Raw genomic sequence first — 16,171 nt, forward strand, 5'->3', positions numbered from 1 at the left:
TTGTTGTGTGCATGATACGCCCATGAGTCCTTCACATGTTTTGTTAAGGATTTTGTCTTCTTTCCAGAGGTGCAAACCATGCATTTTTGTGATGTGTGTGGTGACTTGTGCAAGCTTGCAAAGTGAGGCACCCGGTAAATCTGTTTTCAGGGACTTAGTAGTTTTCACTAAGTCTGGGATTATTTAGTTCATGATGCCATATGTTCATGCTGTTTCCTAGTGATCCGTGCCTCTTTTGAGGATGATCAGTAAAGGAGTTTTGTTAATCTTGTAGTGCTCTATCCATCCATGTCTTTTTTTGCAATTATGGAGCAACCTAGCTTGAGTAAATCGAGCTCTACTTTTGCTTCGTTGTGAATCTGGGCAGATTGTCAACTCGTTTGCAATTTTGCCGGTGATGTTGTAGTTGATCTGTGCATGCTATGCCATTGTTCTTGCCATGTCTAGATTGTATTTTGTGCCTTCTTAATGTATGTATGCTTGTCTTGCCATGACTTGCACCGTAGTGAGTGCATCGAGCTCGTTTACATGCCTTCGTGAGTTAAATTTCAGCATGTGTCATGTTTTCACTAAGTCTGAAAACTGATTATGTTTTAGCTATGTTCGTGTGCTTGTTAGTATATTTTGTGATCCCTTTTGGCTCAAGGTCACTAAGGGTCTTTTGTTAAGCTTGTTGAGTAGCTCCATGGCATGTTCTTCTTTGTCTTAATCAGGTCCTGTAGCATGTTGTTTTGTTGCTCCGAAGAGGGCTTCATGATCTGAAATTTCAGACAAGTGTTAATTTCACTAAGTCTGAGATCTGTTTACCATTTGCTTTTTGCCATGCTTGTTTTAACCTCATAATGGATGAATTGTCCGTGGCTCAGTGCAAGTCTTTTGTTAAGCATCTTGAATGCTTCCCTGCCATGTATTTTGTTGCCATGTTTGAGTGTTGTAGCATGTTCATTTCATTGCATTTAGATGCCTACTTGCTGTAAATCGCACACCGGTGTCATATTTGAATCGCTTGCCATTTCCAAACCGTAACTCTGATTCCGGCGTTCTTTATATCATTTTCAAGCGATTTCATCCCATCTTTCCAGTGGCACACTTGGTTTTCCAAGTTGAGGCCAGGTTCATGCATTTCCTGTCATATCTTGCATTTTGCATCCCGCATAGCATACCATCTTTGCATCTTATTGTTTGAGCTTGCACGTGGTTGATTGTATCCTTGTTGCTTGTTTGTCTTGTTTGGGTAGAGCCGGGAGACGAGTTCGCTAACGAGGAGCCCGTTGAGTTTGCTTTTGAGGATCCAGTCAACTCTGACAGCTTTGCAGGCAAGATGATCATACCCTCGAAATCACTACTATCTTTGCTATGCTAGTTTGCTCGCTCTTTTGCTATGCCAATGCTACGATGGCTACCATTTGCTTGTCAGCCTCCCAATTGCCATGTTGAACCTCTAACCCACCATGTCCTAGCAAACCGTTGATTGGCTATGTTACCACTTTGCTCAGCCCCTCTTATAGTGTTGCTAGTTGCAGGTGAAGATTGGAGCCGTTCCTTGTTGGAAAATTTATTTACTTGTTGGGATATCATTATATTTGCTATGTTATCTTAATGCATCTATATACTGTTGGGTTTCGTAGTAATTTCAAAAATTTCCTACGCACAAGCAAGATCATGGTGATACATAGCAACGAGAGGGGAGAGTATTGTCTACGTACCCTCGTAGACCGCAACGGAAGCGTTGACGCGACGTAGAGGAAGTAGTCGTACGTCTTCTCGACCCGACCGATCCAAGCACCGTTACTCCGGCACCTCCGAGTTCTTAGCACACGTACAGCTCGATGACGCTCCCCGGGCTCCGATCCAGCAAAGCTTCGGGGATGAGTTCCGTCAGCACAACGGTGTGGTGACAATGATGATGTTATACCGACGTAGGGCTTCGCCTAAGCACTACAACGATATGATCGAGGTGGAATATGGTGGCAGGGGGCACCACACACGGCTAAGGAACGATCACGTAGAACAACTTGTGTGTCTAGGGGTGCCCCCTGCCCCCGTATATAAAGGATCCATGGGGAGGGGTGCGGTCGGCCCTATGGTGGCGCGCAGGAGGAGTCCTACTCCTACCGGGAGTAGGACTCCCCTCCCGTTTCCTTGTCCAACTAGGAGAGGTGGAGGGAGAATAGGAAAGGGGGGGGCACCGCTCCTCCCTCCTTGTCCAATTCGGACTAGGGGGAGAGAGGGCGCGCGGCCTGCCCTGGCAGCCCCTTCCTCTTCTCCACATTAGGCCCATGAGGCCCATTAACCCCCCGGGGGGTTCCGGTAACCCCCCGGTGCTCCGGTTTTATCCGATACTTCTCCGGAACCCTTCCGGTGTCTGAATATAGTCATCCAATATATTAATCTTTATGTCTCGACCATTTCGAGACTCCTCGTCATGTCCGTGATCACATCCGGGACTCCGAACTAACCTCGGTACATCAAAATGCATAAACTCATAATAACTGTCATCATAACGTTAAGCGTGCGGACCCTACGGTTCGAGAACAATGTAGACATGACTGAGACAAATCTCCGGTCAATAACCAATAGCGGGACCTGGATGCCCATATTGGCTCCTACATATTCTACGAAGATCTTTATCGGTCAGACCGCATAACAACATACGTTGTTCCCTTTGTCATCGGTATGTTACTTGCCCGGAGATTCGATCGTCGGTATCCAATACCTAGTTCAATCTCGTTACCGGCAAGTCTCTTTACTCGTTCCGTAATACATCATCTCACAACTAACTCATTAGTTGTAATGCTTGCAAGGCTTATGTGATGTGCATTACCGAGAGGGCCCAGAGATACCTATCCGACAATCGGAGTGACAAATCCTATTCTCGAAATGCGCCAACCCAACATCTACCTTTAGAGACACCTGTAGAACTCCTTTATAATCACCCAGTTACGTTGTGACGTTTGGTAGCACACAAAGTGTTCCTCCGGCAAACGGGAGTTGCATAATCTCATAGTCATAGGAACATGTATAAGTCATGAAGAAAGCAATAGCAACGTACTAAATGATCGGGTGCTAAGCTAATGGAATGGGTCATGTCAATCAGATCATTCACCTAATGATGTGACCCCGTTAATCAAATAACAACTCTTTGTTCATGGTTAGGAAACATAACCATCTTTGATTAACGAGCTAGTCAAGTAGAGGCATACTAGTGACACTAAGTTTGTCTATGTATTCACACATGTATTATGTTTCCGGTTAATACAATTCTAGCATGAATAATAAACATTTATCATGATATAAGGAAATAAATAATAACTTTATTATTGCCTCTAGGGCATATTTCCTTCGGTCTCCCACTTGCACTAGAGTCAATAATCTACATTACACAGTAATGATTCTAACACCCATGGAGCTTTGGTGCTGATCATGTTTTGCTCGTGGAAGAGGCTTAGTCAACGGGTCTGCAACATTCAGATCCGTATGTATCTTGCAAATCTCTATGTCTCCCACCTGGACTAGATCCCGGATGGAATTGAAGCGTCTCTTGATGTGCTTGGTTCTCTTGTGAAATCTGGATTCATTTCCCAAGGCAATTGCACCAGTATTGTCACAAAAGATTTTCATTGGACCCGATGCACTAGGTATGACTCATAGATCGGATATGAACTCCTTCATCCAGACTCCTTCATTTGCTGCTTCCGAATCAGCTATGTACTCTGCTTCACATGTAGATCCCGCTACGACGCTTTGTTTAGAACTACACCAATTGACAGCTCCACCGTTTCATGTAAACACGTATCCGGTTTGCGATTTAGAATCGTCCGGATCGGTGTCAAAGCTTGCATCAACGTAACCGTTTACAATGAGCTCTTTGTCACCTCCATATACGAGAAACATATCCTTAGTCCTTTTCAGGTATTTCAGAATGTTCTTAACCGCTGTCCAGTGATCCACTCCTGGATTACTTTGGTACCTCCCTGCTAAGCTTATAGCAAGGCACACATCAGGTCTGGTACACAGCATTGCATACATGATAGAGCCTATGGCTGAAGCATAGGGAACATCTTTTATTTTCTCTCTATCTTCTGCAGTGGTCGGGCATTGAGTCTGACTCAACTTCACACCTTGTAACAGAAGCAAGAACCCTTTCTTTGCTTGATCCATTTTGAACTTTTTCAAAATCTTGTCAAGGTATGTGCTTTGTGAAAGTCCAATTAGGCGTCTTGATCTATCTCTATAGATCTTTATGCCTAATATGTAAGCAGCTTCACCGAGATCTTTTATTGAAAAACTCTTATTCAAGTATCCCTTTATGCTATCCAGAAATTCTATATCATTTCCAATCAGTAATATGTCATCCACATATAATATCAGAAATGCTACAGAGCTCCCACTCACTTTCTTGTAAATACAGGCTTCTTCGAAAGTCTGTATAAAACCAAATGCTCTGATCACACTATCAAAACGTTTATTCCAACTCCGAGAGGCTTGCACCAGTCCATAAATGGATCGCTGGAGCTTGCACACTTTTTTAGCTCCTTTTGGATCGACAAAACCTTCCGGTTGCATCATATACAACTCTTCTTCCAGAAATCCATTCAGGAATGCAGTTTTGACATCCATCTGCCAAATTTCATAATCATAAAATGCGGCAATTGCTAACATGATTCGGACAGACTTAAGCATCGCTAGGGGTGAGAAGGTCTCATCGTAGTCAACCCCTTGAACTTGTCGAAAACCTTTTGCGACAAGTCAAGCTTTGTAGACAGTAATATTACCGTCAGTGTCAGTCTTCTTCTTGAAGATCCATTTATTCTCAATTGCTTGCCGATCATCGGGCAAGTCAACCAAAGTCCATACTTTGTTCTCATACATGGATCCCATCTCAGATTTCATGGCTTCAAGCCATTTTGCGGAATCTGGGCTCACCATCGCTTCTTCATAGTTTGTAGGTTCATCATGATCTAGTAGCATGACTTCCAGAACTGGATTACCGTACCACTCTGGCGCGGATCTCACTCTGGTTGATCTACGAGGTTCAGTAGTATCTTGTTCTGAAGTTTCATGATCGTTATCATCAACTTCCTCACTTATTGGTGTAGGTGTCGCAGAAACAGTTTTCTGTGATGTACTACTTTCCAATAAGGGAGCAGGTATAGTTACCTCGTCAAGTTCTACTTTCCTCCCACTCACTTCTTTCGAGAGAAACTCCTTCTCCAGAAAGTTTCCAAATTTAGCAACAAAAGTCTTGCCTTCGGATCTGTGATAGAAGGTGTATCCAATAGTTTCCTTTGGATATCCTATGAAGACACATTTCTCCGATTTGGGTTCGAGCTTATCAGGTTGAAGCTTTTTCACATAAGCATCGCAGCCCCAAACTTTCAGAAATGACAACCTTGGTTTCTTGCCAAACCACAGTTCATAAGGCGTCGTCTCAACGGATTTTGATGGTGCCCTATTTAACGTGAATGCCGCCGTCTCTAGAGCGTATCCCCAAAACGATAGCGGTAAATCAGTAAGAGACATCATAGATCGCACCATATCTAGTAAAGTATGATTACGACGTTCTGACACACCATTACGCTGTGGTGTTCCGGGTGGCGTGAGTTGCGAAACTATTCCACAATTTTTCAAATGTACACCAAACTCGTAACTCAAATATTCTCCTCCACGATCAGATCGTAGAAACTTTATTTTCTTGGTACGATGATTTTCAAATTCACTCTGAAATTCTTTGAACTTTTCAAAATTTTCAGACTTATGTTTCATTAAGTAGATATACCCATATCTGCTTAAGTCATCTGTGAAGGTGAGAAAATAACGATATCCGCCACGAGCCTCAACATTCATCGGACCACATACATCTGTATGTATGATTTCCAACAAATCTGTTGCTCTCTCCATAGTACCGGAGAACAGTGTTTTAGTCATCTTGCCCATGAGGCATCTTTCGCAAGTACCAAGTGATTCATAATCAAGTGGTTCCAAAAGTCCATCAGTATGGAGTTTCTTCATGCGCTTTACACCGATATGACCTAAACGGCAGTGCCACAAATAAGTTGCACTATCATTATCAACTCTGCATCTTTTGGCTTCTACATTATGAATATGTGTATCACTACTATCGAGATTCAACAAGAATAGACCACTCTTCAAGGGTGCATGACCATAAAAGATATTACTCATATAAATAGAACAACCATTATTCTCTAATTTAAATGAATAACCGTCTTGCATTAAACAAGATCCAGATATAATGTTCATACTCAACGCTGGCACCAAATAACAATTATTTAGGTCTAATACTAATCCCGAAGGTAGATGTAGAGGTAGCGTGCCGACCGCGATCACATCGACTTTGGAACCGTTTCCCACGCGCATCGTCACCTCGTCCTTAGCGAATCTTTGCTTAATCCGTAGTCCCTGTTTCGAGTTGCAAATATTAGCAACAGAACCAGTATCAAATACCCAGGTGCTACTGCGAGCATTAGTAAGGTACACATCAATAACATGTATATCACATATACCTTTGTTCACCTTGCCATCCTTCTTATCCGCCAAATACTTGGGGCAGTTCCGCTTCCAGTGACCAGTCTGCTTGCAGTAGAAGCACTCAGTTTCAGGCTTAGGTCCAGACTTGGGTTTCTTCTCTTGAGCAGCAACTTGTTTGCCGTTCTTCTTGAAGTTCCCCTTCTTCTTCCCTTTGCCCTTTTTCTTGAAACTAGTGGTCTTGTTGACCATCAACACTTGATGCTCCTTTTTGATTTCTACCTCCGCAGCTTTCAGCACTGCGAAGAGCTCAGGAATAGTCTTGTTCATCCCTTGCATATTATAGTTCATCACAAAGCTCTTGTAGCTTGGTGGCAGTGATTGGAGAATTCTGTCAATGACGCAATCATCTGAAAGATTAACTCCCAATTGAATTAAGTGATTATTATACCCAGACATTTTGAGTATATGCTCACTGACAGAACTGTTCTCCTCCATCTTGCAGCTATAGAACTTATTGGAGACTTCATATCTCTCAATCCGGGCATTTGCTTGAAATATTAACTTCAACTCCTGGAACATCTCATATGCTCCATGACGTTCAAAACGTCGTTGAAGTCCCGATTCTAAGCCGTAAAGCATGGCACACTGAACTATCGAGTAGTCATCAGCTTTGCTCTGCCAGACATTCATAACATCTGGTGTCGCTCCAGCAGCAGGCCTGGCACCCAGCGGTGCTTCCAGGACGTAATTCTTCTATGCAGCAATGAGGATAATCCTCAAGTTACGGACCCAGTCCGTGTAATTGCTACCATCATCTTTCAACTTTGCTTTCTCAAGGAACGCATTAAAATTCAACGGAACAACAACACGAGCCATCTATCTACAATCAAACATAAACAAGCAAGATACTATCAGGTACTAAGTTCATGATAAATTTAAGTTCAATTAATCAAATTACTTAAGAACTCCCACTTAGATAGACATCCCTCTAATCCTCTAAGTGATCACGTGATCCAAATCAACTAAACCATGTCCGATCATCACGTGAGATGGAGTAGTTTCATTGGTGAACATCACTATGTTGATCATATCTACTATATGATTCACGCTCGACCTTTCGATCTCCGTGTTCCGAGGCCATATCTGTATATGCTTGGCTCGTCAAGTATAACCTGAGTATTCCGCGTGTGTAACTGTTTTGCACCCGTTGTATTTGAACGTAGAGCCTATCACACCCGATCATCACGTGGTGTCTCAGCACGAAGAACTTTCGCAACGGTGCATACTCAGGGAGAACACTTCTTGATAATTGGTAAGAGATCATCTTATAATGCTACCATCAATCAAAGCAAGATAAGATGCATAAAAGATAAACATCACATGCAATAAATATAAGTGATATGATATGGCCATCATCATCTTGTGCCTGTGATCTCCATCTCCGAAGCACTGTCATGATCACCATCATCACCGGCGCGACACCTTGATCTCCATCGTAGGATCGTTGTCGTCTCGCCAATCTTATGCTTCCACAACTATCGCAACCGCTTAGTGATAAAGTAAAGCATTATATCGCGATTGCATTGCATACAATAAAGCGACAACCATATGGCTCCTGCCAGTTGCCGATAACTCGGTTAAAAAACATGATCATCTCATACAATAAAATTTAGCATCATGTCTTGACCATATCACATCACAACATGCCCTGCAAAAACAAGTTAGACGTCCTCTACTTTGTTGTTGCAAGTTTTACGTGGCTGCTACGGGCTTTAAGCAAGAACCAATCTCACCTACGTATCAAAACCACAATGATCGTTTGCCAAGTTGATGCCGTTTTAACCTTCACAAGGACCGGGCGTAGCCACACTTGGTTCAACTAAAGTTGGAGAAACAGTCACCCGCAAGTCACCTTTGTGCAAAGCACGTCGGGGAAACCGGTCTCGCGTAAGCGTACGCGTAATGTCGGTCCGGGCCGCTTCATCCAACAATACCGCCGAACCAAAGTATGACATGCTGGTAGGCAGTATGACTTATATTGCCCACAACTCACTTGTGTTCTGCTCGTGCAAATAACATCAAACCATAAAACCTAGGCTCGGATGCCACTGTTGGGTCTCGTAGTAATTTCAAAAATTTCCTACGCACACGCAAGATCATGGTGATGCATAGCAAAGAGAGGGGAGAGTATTGTCTACGTACCCTCGTAGACCGCAACGGAAGCGTTGACGCAATGTAGAGGAAGTAGTCGTACGTCTTCCCGATCCGACCGATCCAAGCACCGTTACTCCGGCACCTCCGAGTTCTTAGCACACGTACAACTCGATGACGCTCCCCGGGCTCCGATCCAGCAAAGCTTCGGGGATGAGTTCCGTCAGCACAACAACATGGTGACGATGATGATGTTCTACCGATGCAGGGCTTCGCCTAAGCACTACAACGATATGATCGAGGTGGAATATGGTGGCAGGGGGCACCGCACACGGCTAAGGAACGATCAGGTATATCAACTTGTGTGTCTAGGGGTGCCCCCTACCCCCGTATATAAAGGATCCAAGGGGAGGGGTGCGGCCGGCCCTATGGTGGCGCGCAGGAGGAGTCCTACTCCTACCGAGAGTAGGACTCCCCTCCCGTTTCCTTGTCCAACTAGGAGGGGTGGAGGGAGAATAGGAAAGGGGGGGCGCCGCTCCTCCCTCCTTGTCCAATTCGGACTAGGGGGAGAGGGGGAGCGCGGCCTGCCCTGGCAGCCCCTTCCTCTTCTCCACATTAGGCCCATGAGGCCCATTAACCCCCCGAGGGGTTCCGATAACCCCCCGGTGCTCCTGTTTTATCCGATACTTCTCCGGAACCCTTCCGGTGTCTGAATATAGTCATCCAATATATCAATCTTTATGTCTCGACCATTTCGAGACTCCTCGTCATGTCCGTGATCACATCCGGGACTCCGAACTAACTTCGGTACATCAAAATGCATAAACTCATAATAACTGTCATTGTAACGTTAAGCGTGCGGACCCTACGGTTCGAGAACAATGTAGACATGACTGAGACAAATCTCCGGTCAATAACCAATAACGAGACCTGGATGCCCATATTGGCTCCTACATATTCTATGAAGATCTTTATCGGTCAGACCGCATAACAACATACGTTGTTCCCTTTGTCATCGGTATGTTACTTGCCCGAGATTCGATCGTCGGTATCCAATACCTAGTTCAATCTCGTTACCGGCAAGTCTCTTTACTTGTTCCGTGATACATCATCTCACAACTAACTCATTAGTTGTAATGCTTGCAAGGCTTATGTGATGTGCATTACCGAGAGGGCCCAGAGATACCTCTTCGACAATCGGAGTGACAAATCCTATTCTCGAAATACGCCAACCCAACATCTACCTTTGGAGACACCTGTAGAACTCCTTTATAATCACCTAGTTGCGTTGTGACGTTTGGTTGCACACAAAGTGTTCCTCCGGCAAACGGGAGTTGCATAATCTCATAGTCATAGGAACATGTATAAGTCATGAAGAAAGCAATAGCAACATACTAAACGATCGGGTGCTAAGCTAATGGAATGGGTCATGTCAATCAGATCATTCACCTAATGATGTGATCCCGTTAATCAAATAACAACTCTTTGTTCATGGTTAGGAAACATAACCATCTTTGATTAACGAGCTAGTCAAGTAGAGGCATACTAGTGACACTAAGTTTGTCTATGTATTCACACATGTATTATGTTTCCGGTTAATACAATTCTAGCATGAATAATAAACATTTATCATGATATAAGGAAATAAATAATAACTTTATTATTGCCTCTAGGGCATATTTCCTTCATATACTTGGTAACGGATGGAAGGCTCGGCCTCTCGCCTAGTGTTTTGTTCCACTCTTGCTGCCCTAGTTTCCGTCATATCGGTGTTATGTTCCCGGATTTTTGCGTTCCTCACGCGGTTGGGTTATAATGGGAACCCCTTGATAGTTCGCCTTGATTAAAGCTTTTCCAGCAATGCCCAACCTTGGTTTTACCATTTGCCACCTAGCCTCTTTTTCCCTTGGGTTTCCGGAGCCCGAGGGTCATCTTATTTAAACCCCCCTGGGCCAGTGCTCCTCTGAGTGTTGGTCCGACCGAGTAGACTGCGGGGCCACCTCGGGGCAACTTGAGGGTTGGTTTTACTCATAGGATGTCTCATCTGAGTGTTCCCTGAGAACGAGATATGTGCAGCTCCTATCGGGATTTGTCGGCACATTCGGGCGGTGTTGCTGGTCTTGTTTTAACCTGTCGAAATGTCTTGTTGTACCAGGATACCGAGTCTGATCGGAATATCTCGGGTGGAGTTCTATTCCTTCGTTGACCGTGAGAGCTTGTCATGGGCTAGGTTGGGACTCCCCTGCAGGGATTGAACTTTCGAAAGCCGTGCCTGCGGTTATGGGCAGATGGGAATTTGTTAATGTCCGGTTGTAGATAACTTTAACCTTAACTTAATTAAAATGAACCAACAGTGTGTGTTACCGTGATGGCCCCTTCTCGGCGGAGTCCGGGAAGTGGACACGGTGTTGGAGTAATGTTTGCGCAGGTTGCTCTCTATAGTTTCTCGCTCGCGCTTTGCCTCCTCTTCTCGCTCTCTTTTGCGAATAAGTTAGCCACCATATATGCTAGTTGCTTGCTGCAGCTCCACATATATTTGCCTTACCCCTTCCTATAAGCTTAAATAGTCTTGATCGCGAGGGTGTGAGATTGCTGAGTCCCTATGGCTCACAGATTCCTACTATACCACATGCAGGTCCAGGTGATTCCGCTCCAGGTGACGAGTACGAGCTCAAGTGGGAGTTCGACGAGGACTCTCAGCGTTACTATGTCTCTTTTCCTGATGATCAGTAGTGGTGCCCTGTTGGGGTTTGATTGGGACCGTGTCGCATGTTGGGTTTTCTTCTATTTTGGCGCCGTAGTCGGGCCATGAGTGTTTGAATGATGTATGTTATTTATGTACTTTGATTTGATCGTGGCGAGTGTAAGCCAACTATGTATCTCCCCTTTTATTCTATATATTACATGGGATGTTGTGATGATTGCCTAACTTGCGACATTGCTTTCAATGCGGTTATGTCTCTAAGTCGTGCCTCGACATGTGGGAGCTATAGCCGCATCGAGGGCGTTACAGCACTGCTGACCCAAATCAAAAACAGGGCGGACGCCGGGCGGGGGCCGACCCAAACGGACAAAAAGCAGACAAAAGCGCCATCCATTTGGGTCGGTGCGTTGGAGTTTCTCTAAGGCAAGGAGACCCACTCCCCCCCCCCTTCTCTTTGACATAGCAGTTGATGCCCTGTCAATATTGGTGGGGAGGGCTGTTGATCAGGGTCTGATCAACGGTTTGGCGACACACATCAAAGAGGGAGATATTGCAATTCTGCAATATGCAGATGACACAATACTCTTACTACGAGATGATCTTGAACAAGCTAGGAATTTGAAGTTCCTTCCGTGTCTTTTTGAATTGATGTCTGGGTTAGAAATTAACTTCCATAAAAGTGAGGCTATTGTGATTAGGATAGAAAAACAAAGAGTCGAACTATTTGAGGAACTTTTTACTTGTGCAAAAGGCGAATTACCACTGAAATACTTAGGTATCCCTGTTGATGAGAAAAGACTGAAAACCAGTGATTGGGATCCTTCAGTGGTAAAGATGGAAAAGGTAATGGGATGCTGGTTGGGGATGTTGTTAAACATTACTGGCCATTCCACTTTGGCTAATTCCTCTCTCTCTAGCTTGCCTTTGTACATGATGTCCTTTTATGGTCTCCCTAAAGGGGTTAAGAAGAAATATTATAGGCCTAGATCTAGGTTTCTGTGAAGTGGGGAGAAAGAGAAAAGTAAATATCATCTAGTGGCATGGCCCTATTTTTGTCTACACAAAGACCTTGGAGGGCCCGGGGTTTTATATTTGGAGATAATGAATATTGTTGTCTTAGATAAATGGCTTTGGAAATTGTTCAATGAACATGGTTTGTGGCAGGATTTTTTGTGGGTTAAATATATTTCTAATACCACTCTTGGTCAGGTACAACATAGGCAAGGAGATCCTCACTTTTCACTACTAGGGAAAAGCCTAGCAGTAGCACGAGTATTTTGCCTAGCAGTAGCGCGGGGTGCCACGCTACTGATAAGTCACTACAGCTAAAATGTAGCAGTAGCGCGTGTTGTCCCACGCTACTGCTATACATGGCTAGCAGCAGCGAGCTTTTGTGCCACACGTTGCTGCTAATAGCTGCAACGCTTTTAACTAGGACGCGCTACTGGTAAGAGAGCGCTACTGCTAACTTAATTCCTCTCACTACTGCTAGTTTTATTAGTTTCTGTTTTTTTTCTGCATATTTGTTTTGTATTTGAACATGCTTTATACAATAATCTTTAGCATATCAAACACATACAAATGTAATCATAGCATATACATACAGACAGTCTCATCAAATCATGTCATCATCATAATCATCATCAAACACAAAGTGGTCTCTCGTCATCATCGCGAAAATAGCGATACAAGTCTTGATTACTTGCAACTACATCGTCATCCATCTAAACAATGATATACGCGAGAAGAGCTATCATTATGAGTGAGAGCGGAACTATGCAGTACATGAGTTCGTATCCCTCTCTCGCATTAGAGTGAACCTAAACTAACTACTGGTTGTCGCTCGGAAACCGGTACACCTGGGCCTGACACTCCGGCCACTCGTCATATACTCCTGGCGTAGCACTTTTTCGTCATCGATTATCTATGCACCTGCATCGTCACATGAGTCGATGATATGCAACATATATAGTTGAGCAACAGAAAGAGACAGACTTGGCAAAATAGAAGCAACATATCATAAGCATAAATAACAAAGTTCATCGTACCCAAAATCCCCTAACCAGAGTGATCTTCGCTAGTTGAGGAGGACGGTTTAATTACAGTTCGTGCATAACTCAAAGTTTCGTCATTCAGAAAGTATGGACTAAACGGACACATTGTCATATATCGACAATCACTCCAACATGTCGTTCCATCCATCCAAGTCAGGGAGATAGTCCCCGAGCTTAGTGAAAGGCTTCAAGTCGAGACGCTGAGCGGCTATGCATGTTCGGATGTCTTTCTGCGACATTTGCCCTTCCTCGTAGAACAAACCTGTTTTGTTGAGGACCTCCTTCACGATGACTTGGGCAAGTTCACGCTGGAGATGATAGAACTCAGCTCGAAGTCGATGATCCGGGATATCTCCCACGTTCTTTGCCCATTGCAGAATATGGGCATCACCGGATTTAGGTGACATGTGAAGGTTCCGCTGATCCCGTCTGTACTCCAGCATGTGGTGTAGGACATAGAATCCATTGATACGTCCATTTTGCTTCATGCTTTTATATCGATATTTATTTCATTATGGGCTGTTATTACACATTATGTCACAATACTTATGCCTATTCTCTCTTATTTGACAAGGTTTACATAAGGAGGGAGAATGCCGGCAGCTGGAATTCTGGGCTGGAAAAGGAGCAAATATTAGAGACCTATTCTGCACAACTCCAAAAGTCCTGAAACTCCAGGAAAGTCATTTTTGGAAATAATAAAAAATATTGAGCGGAAGAAGTTCACCAGAGGGGGCCCACCTGTCCACGAGGGTGGGGGCGCGCCCCCTACCTCGTGGGCCCCCTGTTGGCTCTCCGATGCCCATCTTCTGCTATATGAGGTCTTTCGTCGAGGAAAAAAATCATAAGCAACCTTTCGGGATGAAACTCCGCCGCCACGAGGCGGAACCAATCTAGGGCTCCGGCAGAGCTGTTCTGCCGGGGACACTTCCTTCCGGGAGGGGGAAATCATCGCCATCGTCATCACCAACACTCCTCTCACCGGGAGAGGGCAATATCCATCAACATCTTCACCAGCGCCATCTCCTCTCAAAACCCTAGTTCATCTCTTGTATCCAATTCTTGTCTCCAAGTCCGGGATTGGTACTAGTAGGTTGCTAGTAGTGTTGATTACTCCTTGTAGTTGATGCTAGTTGGTTTATTTGGTGGAAGATCATATGTTCATATCCTTTATGCATATTAATACCCCTCTGATTATGAACATGAATATGCTTTGTGAGTAGTTACGTTTGTTCCTGAGGACATGGGAGAAGTCTTGCTATTAGTAGTCATGTGAATTTGGTATTCGTTCGATATTTTGATGAGATGTATGTTGTCTAGCCTCTAGTGGTGTTATGTGAACGTCGACTACATAACACTTCACCATTATTTGGGCCTAGAGGAAGGCATTGGGAAGTAATAAGTAGATGATGGGTTGCTAGAGTGACAGAAGCTTAAACCCTAGTTTATGCGTTGCTTCGTAAGGGGCTGATTTGGATCCACGTGTTTCATGCTATGGTTAGGTTTACCTTAATACTTTTGTTGTAGTTGCGGATGCTTGCAATAGAGGTTAATCATAAGTGGGATGCTCATTCAAGTAAGAACAGCACCCAAGCACCGGTCCACCCACATATCAAATTATCAAAGTACCGAACGCGAATCATATGAACGTGATGAAAACTAGCTTGACGATATTCCCATGTGTCCTCGGGAGCGCTTTTCCTTATACAAGAGTTTGTCCAGGCTTATCCTTTGCTACAAAAAGGATTGGGCCACCTTGCTGCACTTTATTTACTTTTGTTACTTGTTGCTTGTTACAAATTATCTTATCACAAAACTATCTGTTACCACTTATTTCAGTACTTGCAGAGAATACCTTGCTGAAAACCGCTTATCATTTCCTTCTGCTCCTCGTTGGGTTCGATACTCTTACTTATCGAAAGGACTACGATAGATACCCTATAATTGTGGGTCATCAAAATGCTTTTCTGGCGCCGTTGCCGGGGAGTGAAGCGCCTTTGGTAGGTGGAATTTGGTAAGGAAAAATTTATATAGTGTGTTGAAATTTACAGTCACTTGTTACTATGGAAAGTAATCCTCTGAGGGGCTTGTTGAAGGAAATATGCCCTAGAGGCAATAATAAAGTTATTATTTATTTCCTTATTTCATGATAAATGTTTATTATTCATGCTAGAATTGTATTAACCGGAAACATAATACATGTGTGAATACATAGACAAACAGAGTGTCACTAGTATGCCTCTACTTGACTAGCTCGTTAATCAAAGATGGTTATGTTTCCTAACCATGGACAAAGAGTTGTTATTTGATTAACGGGATCACATCATTAGGTGAATGATCTGATTGACATGACCCATTCCATTAGCTTAGCACCCGATCGTTTAGTATGTTGATATTGCTTTCTTCATGACTTATACATGTTCCTATGACTATGAGATTATGCAACTCCCGTTTGCCGGAGGAACACTTTGTGTACTACCAAACGTCACAACGTAACTGGGTGATTATAAAGGAGCTCTACAGGTGTCTCCAAAGGTACATGTTGGGTTGGTGTATTTCGAGATTAGGATTTGTCACTCCGATTGTCGGAGAGGTATCTCTGGGCCCTCTCGGTAATGCACATCACATAAGCCTTGCAAGCATTGCAACTAATGAGTTATTTGCGAGATGATGTATTACGGAACGAGTAAAGAGACTTGCCGGTAACGAGATTGAACTAGGTATTGAGATACCGACGATCGAATCTCGGACAAGTAACATACCGATGACAAAG

The sequence above is a fragment of the Triticum dicoccoides genome, chromosome 7A (assembly GCF_002162155.2).
Source record: "Triticum dicoccoides isolate Atlit2015 ecotype Zavitan chromosome 7A, WEW_v2.0, whole genome shotgun sequence".
NCBI classification, from domain to species: domain Eukaryota; kingdom Viridiplantae; phylum Streptophyta; class Magnoliopsida; order Poales; family Poaceae; genus Triticum; species Triticum dicoccoides.